This window comes from Myotis davidii, unplaced genomic scaffold (genome assembly GCF_000327345.1).
Source record: "Myotis davidii unplaced genomic scaffold, ASM32734v1 scaffold217, whole genome shotgun sequence".
NCBI lineage: Eukaryota > Metazoa > Chordata > Mammalia > Chiroptera > Vespertilionidae > Myotis > Myotis davidii.
Genome location: NW_006290034.1, coordinates 9,250,579 through 9,259,075, shown reverse-complemented (window position 1 = coordinate 9,259,075; position 8,497 = coordinate 9,250,579). Strand labels below are relative to the sequence as shown.

Here is an 8,497-nt window from a genome sequence, read left to right as displayed (position 1 = left end):
GTTGCACTTGACACTTTCTTACTAGTAGAAGGTCTATCAACTTCGGGAGAAGAGAAAGTGAGCAGGGAATGATGCAGCTATGGTAGCCAGTGGTGTCTGCCTTCTAGTCTTCGTGGTTTGGTGTAGTCCCCTCCCATGCTGGACTGAGGTCGGTCTGTGTGACCCTGGGCTATAGCAGGAGGATAGTACGCCACTCCTGAGATGACACTGAAGCGTCATCCCAGCTTCCACGTCGGTCGCTCTGTCTCCCTGACTCCTCCCTGGAGGGGAAGCCAGCTGCCACGCTGTGAGCAGCCCTGGATGAGTCCTGTGTGATGAGGAAGGGAGGCCTCTGGCCCCAGCCAGCGAGGAGCCCAGCTCTCTCGCCAGCAGCTGTGTGAGGGACGTGCGAGGGGACCCTCCAGGCCTGGTCAGATCTTCAGAGGGCCGCAGCCCTGGCCGACAACTTGACTGAACCTCCAGAAAGACCCTGACTGGATGCTCCCAGCCAAGACACCCCTAACTGCCTGGTCCGCAGCGACTATATGAGGTCATGATTTTGGTTATTTTACAAATTGATGCTTCTCTCTCTCTCTCTTTCTCTCTCACACACACACAAACTAATCAATAAAAATTTAAAAAAAATAATGTTGGTTGTTCTGAGCTGGTAAATTCAGAGGTAATGTGTTGCAGCAACAGGACATTTACACACTAGGACAGCGATGTTTTAACTGGCGTGCTGCAAGGGTTTTCACAACATGAAATACCTGACTGTTCAGTCAGGGGCACAGACCACTTTTCCTTTCGAATGTCACATAACAAAACGACAACGGCCAACACAACAATAGCCATTTGGTGGGAATGAAGCAAAATTACATCTATTTTTTTTTTTTTGGTCAGATCGGCAACTGTCCTGCCTTGTGCCACAGAATTTTAGTAATTTGTTTGTGTGCCAGGAGATGAAAAAGGTTGAAAATTGCTGCGCTGGGAGATGCTAAATGAGATAATAGACCTTTCTGAAGGAAAATGAATAAAATGCTAAATTCTCAGAAACAGTGAAAGGCTAGCCAGTGAGTTTCTAAATGAGAACACTGGAGGATACTGTTATCAAACTTGCCTAAGTAGGTCTTTTTCCATTTTTAGAAAAATGTCAACAGTGATGCTTGTTCTTGCCTGCCCAGTGTGGCTCTGCTGGCTGTGCATCATGCTGGGCACCAGAAGGTCCCGGGTTCCATCCCAGTCAGGGCATGTGCCAGGGTTTCGGGTTCAATTCCCCACCAGGGAACGTGCAGGAGGCAGCCTATCAATGTTTCTCTCTCACATCGATGTTTCTGTCTCTCTCTCTCCCCGTCCCTTTCTCTCTCTCCAAAATCAATAACACATTTTTAAAAAATACTTGTTCTTTGTTAACACGCTAACGCTAACACACACACACACATACACACACGGTAAAAAAGTGCAAGTACCTTTTCTATCTTTCTTATCTTACTCCTCAGAAACAACTGCTAATATCAGTTTAGTTTTTATCTTTCTGGTTCCTTTTCCAGTCAATTATCCTCTCTCTCTCTCTCTCTCTCTCTCTCTCTCTCTCTCACACACACACACACAATTATAAAACCTGGATTGTGGGTATATGTGTACACTATTTAACAAACGTCTTTCTCATTTAACAATATATCACAGCTTCTTCCCATGCCAGTAGACCCAGCTCCAATATAACTGTTCTAAAATGGTCATTATACCCGCAGTGTGATATTCCATACTTTATGTTTTCTGTATACTTGAAGTATAAGTTCATCTATAGACATTTATCATGCTTTATGAATTATTAATTATTATATTCATTTGCCATCACACCTAAGACCACAGTAAATCCCCTTGAGCACATTACAGTGTTTCAGTGGGTTAAGTTTCCAGAAGTGGGACTGGGGGTTGAGAGGCAGGCAGATTTCAGTGTTTGCGAGATGCTACCTAATTGCCTTTCACACCCGTTGGGGTCCCCCCGCCCCGCCCCCCGCCCACTTGCTGAGTGTTAGTTGCACCAGAACGAGAGGGAGCCCCTTTCATCCTTACCTCATGCTCATTTTCAAACCCTGGGGCTGTCCCAAACCCAGCCTGGGGGACTCAGAGGACGCGTGGGAAGTCACAGCTGGTCAGTGGCACCTTGAGCTCTGGTGTCCTCCCCAGTCCACCCGCCACCACTTCCTTGTCAGAGCCCTGCAGCCGCCCGTGCTCCGGTCCCATTCCGTGGGAGGGACAGGGCGGGCCACATTCGTGCCATTTCACCCGGATCTGCCGCCCCCCCCCCGGACATGTGGGGACCCTTCTGCTCTCCTCAGGGTGCTGCCCTCGCCGGGCTGGCTGAGCTGCGGGCCCAGCTGCCTCTGCCTTGCTGCCCTTCCAGGGGAACAGCCCCACCCAGTCCATCCCGCTGCAGCGACGCTCCCAACGAGCGCACTCCTCGCTCCCTACCCTGCGTTCTAGGACTTTCACGGGAAGAGACGCAGAGGTCACGGCCAGGCTAGAGACCCAGAGAGGATGTTGCCTGCGGTGTGTTTTTTTAAAAAATATATTTTATTGATTTTTTACAGAGAGGAGGGGAGAGGGATAGAGAGTCAGAAACATCGATGAGAGAGAAACATCGATCAGCTGCCTCCTGCACGCCCCCCAGTGAGGATGTGCCCGCAACCAAGGTACATGCCCTTGACCGGAATCGAACCTGGGACCCTTGAGTCTGCAGGCCGATGCTCTATCCACTGAGCCAAACCGGTTCGGCAACCTGCGGTGTTTTATAAGCCACAGGAGGACCTGTCGTGAATGAGTGAACCTTCCCATGCAACGAGACCCTGCAGGAAACCTGAGCATCTGCGCATGTGACCTACACGATGGCCGCTCCAGCAGAACCTGGGGTCGCTCACTGAGGAACTGGCTTCGGGAACAGTGGGAACTTGTCCCCTTTCCCCCCAAAAGCAGCCACGGAATGTCGGGCCCTTGAAGGACGGTCACTAAGGTTTCCTGGGCCTGGCGTCAGGCAGGGCTCCCTGGCACGCAGACTCAGAGGGAGCTGATGCCGGGGATGCAGCGGGTCCTCGGATACCGTTTCCTTATAACGTTGAAGAGATGCCACAGGGACTTAGCCCTTGCTTAGAGCAACTGACCTTCGGTAAAACAGGATTCATTAGACGCAGTTTCGCTGCAGGGTCGAGAACCTGTCGATGAGGGTTGGTGAGGGCTCCCTGTCTGAAGAAGTGCCATTGGATCCCATTGGATCCCCACCGGTGCCAGCGCAGAGGCAGAAACTGGGCGGGCTGGAGGCGGTCCAGCAGGCCCTGAGCCCCCTGGGGGCTGGGAGGCAGGGCGGCTCCTTTAGAGTTGTCCAGCCTGCAGGTGGGCAGCTTGCATTCCTAAGACGCTCTAGGCCCCTGGTCGGCAAACTGCGGCTCGCGAGCCACATGCGGCTCTTTGGCCCCTTGCGTGTGGTTCTTCCTAAGCCTTAGGAGGACCCTAATTAAGTTAATAACAATGTACTTACCTATATAGTTTAAGTTTAAAAAATTTGGCTCTCAAAAGAAATTTCAATCGTTGTACTGTTGACATTTGGCTCTGCTGACTAATGAGTTTGCCGACCACTGCGCTAGGCTACGCTTTTCCACATTGGAAAGGGTCCCATTTAACATTTCCACAGAGATTCCTGCTAACTCGAGGGTTCTGGTGGCTATAGGAAGATCTCATCTGAGGCAGGAGGAGGGACACGAGGCCTAAAAAGCAAAGGGCTGCCCGGCAGGTGTGGCTCAGTGGTTGAGCTTCGACCTATGCACCAGGAGGTCATGGTGCGATTCCTGGTCAGGGCACGTGCCCTGTATGGGGCGTGCAGGAGGCAGCCGATCAATGATTCTCTCTCATCTTTTTCTTTACATAGTTCACTTAAAAACCAAACCTGGCCATGCCAGTGTGGCTCAGTGGTTGAGTGTCGACCTATGAACTAGGAGGTCACAGGTCATGCAGGGCACATGCTCAATCCCCAGTATGGGGCAAGCAGGAGGCAGCTGATTAATGATTCTCTCTCATCCTTGATGTTTCTCTCTCTCTCTCCCTCTCCCTTCCTCTCTGAAATCAATATCAATAAATAAACGAATAAAAAGCAAAGGACTTGCTCTCCTGAGATGAGGAAGGGCTAGAGGTGTTTGCAGGAGGAACCGAAAGAGAGATGAGGGCGGCAAAAGTCCACAGGCTGTTTAATGATTTCACCCTGTGCCCCTCTGATGGTGCAATGTGAACTTTAACCTCTGCTAAATATAGTGTGTACCCTGAGGACCTTCGCACTCTAGTAAAAATAGCTGCACCCTTGCACGGCTCCCGTGCTTGGTGACTGCAGGGAACAGGGCTGGGGCGTCTGGGCAAGGAAGGGAGAAGGGAGGATCCCGAATCCAAGAGTCCCTTCCTACCCATGGGAGCAGCCATCCTGCCCATTTGAATATTTAGGCATCAATGGCAGAGAGCGGCCAACCACAGTGGCAGCTGGACAGCTGGTGGGCTGGCAGTTCCTTGAACAAGGGGCTGCAGCAAAGACCACCGTCACCTTCCCGCTCTCCTGTCCGTCTCGCCCACCTGAGCGGGGCTGTGATGTCCGGGCCGAAGCCCCCTGCCTACAGGAGATTCTGCAGCAGGAACACTGGGAAAACCAGCCCCGGGTGTGGACTGGGAAAGACCCCGAGCCCAGGGCGCTGGCCCAGGGCCGGGCAGGAGCTCTGCGCAAAGGCAGGCGTAAGAATAAAAGGCCCCACGCCCCACGATGGAGCAGAGGCAGCCCCCTCGGCTGGAGGGGACCCTATTGTGGCACCGCTGGACACAGGCTGATGCCAAACAGTGGCGGGGGCGAGGGTGCCAGCAGAAGATCAAGGGTATCCCCCGCCCCATTTCCTTCAGCTTGTGAAGTGCAAGGGGAATAAAGAACAATCGGCCGAAACCGGTTTGGCTCAGTGGATAGAGCGTCGGCCTGCGGACTAAAGGGTCCCAGGTTCGATTCCGGTCAAGGGCATGTACCTGGGCTGCGGGCATATCCCCAGTGGGAGATGTGCAGGAAGCAGCTGATTGATGTTTCTCTCTCACCGATGTTTCTAACTATCTCTCTCCCTTCCTCTCTGTAAAAAATCAATAAAATATATTTTAAAAAAAACAAAAAAAAACACAATCGAGCCTGGGGTACAACGTTTGCCTTTGTGGCCAGGGTGGCTCCACGAACCAAAGGCATCGACGGTTTTTATCTACTCATTCCAGCTCCATGCGCTGCCTCCAGAATTTCCCATAGGCTGTGTGTTCGGGGATGAGAATGGAAAGGGCTCTGAATGCCCTGCTATCTCACGGAGGCGCCTTAGAACGGCTGGGCTGGCAGAAAATCAGTGCGTGCAGCAGAAGGCGTGTGTGACACGGAAGAGTTGTGTCTCTGTCCCGGGTCAGTCTCCTCCTGCCTCCATCCTATTCCCACGAAAAGGTTTTCCTGATAGCTTAACACCCACAGGCAGGGAACCTATCCGATTAGCTGCCCAGCCCGGACGAAGTCCAGCAAATCACCGAGTGGGTAGGACCACATCCTGAGGAGCAGCCATTGATGGACACGGGTATTTTTTTTCCAGAAAAAAAGGGGAGAGCAGAAGGTAGCAAAGAATTCAGAGACACTGATCCTATACCCAGGACCTTTGCCGTGCCCGGCCCCTCTGTTATCCTCACTTCCGTTCTCTCTCCCTGGATGACTTCAGGGCACCTCTTTAAAGGGAAGAAGAGTGGACTTTATTGAGAAACAACTATATGCTCTATATACTAACTTAATGTTTATAAGGGCCCGATGGCATAGGTATTTTCTTTTTTTAAAAAAAATATGTTTTTCTTGATTTCAGAGAGGGAGAGAGGGAGAGAGGGATAGAAACATCAGTGATGAGAGAGAGTCACTGATCGCCTGTCTCCTGCACGCCCCACACTGGGGATCGAGCCTGCAACCCCAGCATGTGCCCTGACTAGGAACTGAACCGTGACTCCTGGTGCATAGGTCAACACTCAACCACTGAGCCACACCGGCCGGACTTTCTTTTCCTTTAATATATGAGAGAAACGCAGGAAGAGTAGATCTGCCTGTCGGGGTTGGGACTTTCAGCCCAGCTCTGTCTGACACCCAGACCTTGCTCTCCAGTGGTTCTCAACCCCATCTGCCTACCAGAACCCCCAAGGACGCGTGGAAAATGCCAGTGGCTGGGTCCCACCCCCAGTCAAGTCACAACCTCGGGAGGTGGAGCCCAACATTGGTACTTCAAAGAAATCTCTGATTCCAGCGCCTCTGGGGATCACAACCACGAAGCCACCCCAGACGCCTCCTCTCTCCCTTCCTCCTCTCCCCCCCACCCCGCCGGCCCCCACCACCGTTCTGGCCTTTCTCCCACTCTCTTTGGCTTTTCAGAAATACCCCAATCCCACCAACTTGTCCACGGAGGCCCAACAAAAGAAGGTGGCATACAAGAATGGTTCTTTTTGTCACAGATGTGGGCCGACTTTCCTTATCAGCTGCATATAAACATGTCGGGTGAATACCATGCAAATTGCACTGTGAGACGCGCAGCAATTCTGAGAGATGTTTACTAATTGCCTTGCTCTCAGGACATGAGGTGTGGGGGGAGAATGGTGTAAGGTTTGATCACATCTGGCATCCCATTGGCTACCCCGTGGATCATGGCATTGCTACTGTCTCGGACCCTTGTGGCAGCCGATGGCTGTGTCATTTAAGCAGCGACTTTGCCTTAAATGTGTTCTTGGCTCCTCACAAAAATGATGAAACCACAAAAGGCTGTTTCCCTGAATAAAAATCGAGGCCAAGCTCTCTCTCTCTCTCCCCGCCACCCTTTTAAGAACAAGCGGAGTCAATTTAGAGTCTAATGCGTGTGCTCCGATGTTAATTATGGGCTCCTTCTGTGACACGTGTGACCCTGCCTCTGAATTATTCAGGAGCAGCAACGACAGCACCTCCAGTGGGTTGTTGCCACGAGATGCTTGGAAATAAGGTAACCTTCTCTCCTCCTCCCCCACCAGAACGCACCGGTTAGCTTTTGGTGCACGTATCACAGACACATTCATTCTGAGATGATCAATTCAGTCCGCTGGGGAAGCTCTGGAATGGGGGTGTTATTCATAGCTGCTGACAACGACTATTAGGGGGAGTCAGAGGAGGAAGCCATGAGGCTCTTACTGGGTCGGGGCCTGTACGAATGGAATACCAGGAGACCCGCCACAGCCCCCGTCCTGGGTGGGAGCTGCCGGGTTGTTTCGGCTTCGTACCGGGGTCTCCCAGGGGCACCGGGCAGCAGCAGGCACAGGACAGACCAGATGAGGTGAGCCGGGCTCTGCTGGAAAGGGGCCTCTGCTCATGGAGCCTAGTCGTGCAGGAATCCAGCCCGGGAGCGGACACTTAGCGATATTCATGGAGGAATCCTGGGGGTCCCGGGTGACCCGAAGGAGGCCTCGGAGGGGCAGGGGAGCCCAGGAGGGAAGGGAACCGGAGAGAACCGACTCCCGACGTCACCGGACAGCTGGGCCTTTACGCAGTGTGCTCCTGTGGGTTTTCTTTGGGGAAATGTCCCATAGCCAACAAATAAACAAGCAGAACAATTGCTCTGGCACTGCCCAGGCGAATTCTTACCTCATCCCACCAGCAGGACTGAATCAGCGTCTGACCCAGGAGAACAGCTTTTCCGTCTCCGGCAGGTGGTGGAGGGACTGGTGCGAGCAGTTCCTTTCTGTGAAGATGCATCTACTGTGAAACCACGCGGGAGAGAAGCCGTCTCACTCCTGTTGGGCGTGGGCCCTGATGGGCAGATGCGGGGCCAGGCCCACCTGGGGGAGCTCAGCGGGAACTGCAGACATGACCATGGGGCCGAGGGAGCACCCACCGAGCCCCCCTCCTCTGGGGAACCAGGCTCCTTAGGCCATGCCTCCCTTGGGGCACTGCCTTCAGAGATCTTCTCTTTAGAAGCACAGCTTTGAGCCTTAGCATTCCCAGGAGTCATCGCAGGCGGGAACCAATCTTTCCAGAAGGCTCGCAGGTGCCGCCTGTGAGAAGATTCGTTCCAGCCCAGGGGTGGGCACACTTTTTGACTCGAGGGCCACAATGGGTTCTTAAACTGGACCGGAGGGCCGGAACAAAAGCATGGATGGAGTGTTTGTGTGAACTAATATATATTCAAAGTAAACATCATTACATAAAAGGGTACGGTCTTTTTTGTTTTTAGTTTTATTCATTTCAAACGGGCCGGATCCGGCCCGCAGGCCGTAGTTTGCCCACGGCTGCTCTAGAGCCAAGATTAGCAACCTTTTCCTGTAAAGGGCCAGACAGTGAACGTTTAAGGTTTTGCAGGCCATATAGTCTTCTGTCACAGTTACTCATCTCTGCCTTTGTAGTACAAAAGCAGTCACAGACAACATGCGAATAAATGGGTGTGGCTGTATGCCAATAAAACTTGATTACAAAAAAATAGGC

General features: G+C 52.4%; 1 long non-coding RNA gene across 2 annotated transcripts in view; it reads right to left on the bottom strand.

Annotated features, from left to right (window-relative positions):
• The window catches only part of LOC107182986, a 19,661-nt gene that overhangs the window by 5,108 nt on the left and 6,056 nt on the right, over nucleotides 1-8,497 (bottom strand). For both annotated transcript variants that reach the window (XR_001513764.1, XR_001513765.1), the window contains one exon: nucleotides 7,661-7,757. This is a non-coding gene — a long non-coding RNA (uncharacterized LOC107182986). The remainder of the gene's footprint in view (nucleotides 1-7,660; nucleotides 7,758-8,497) is intronic.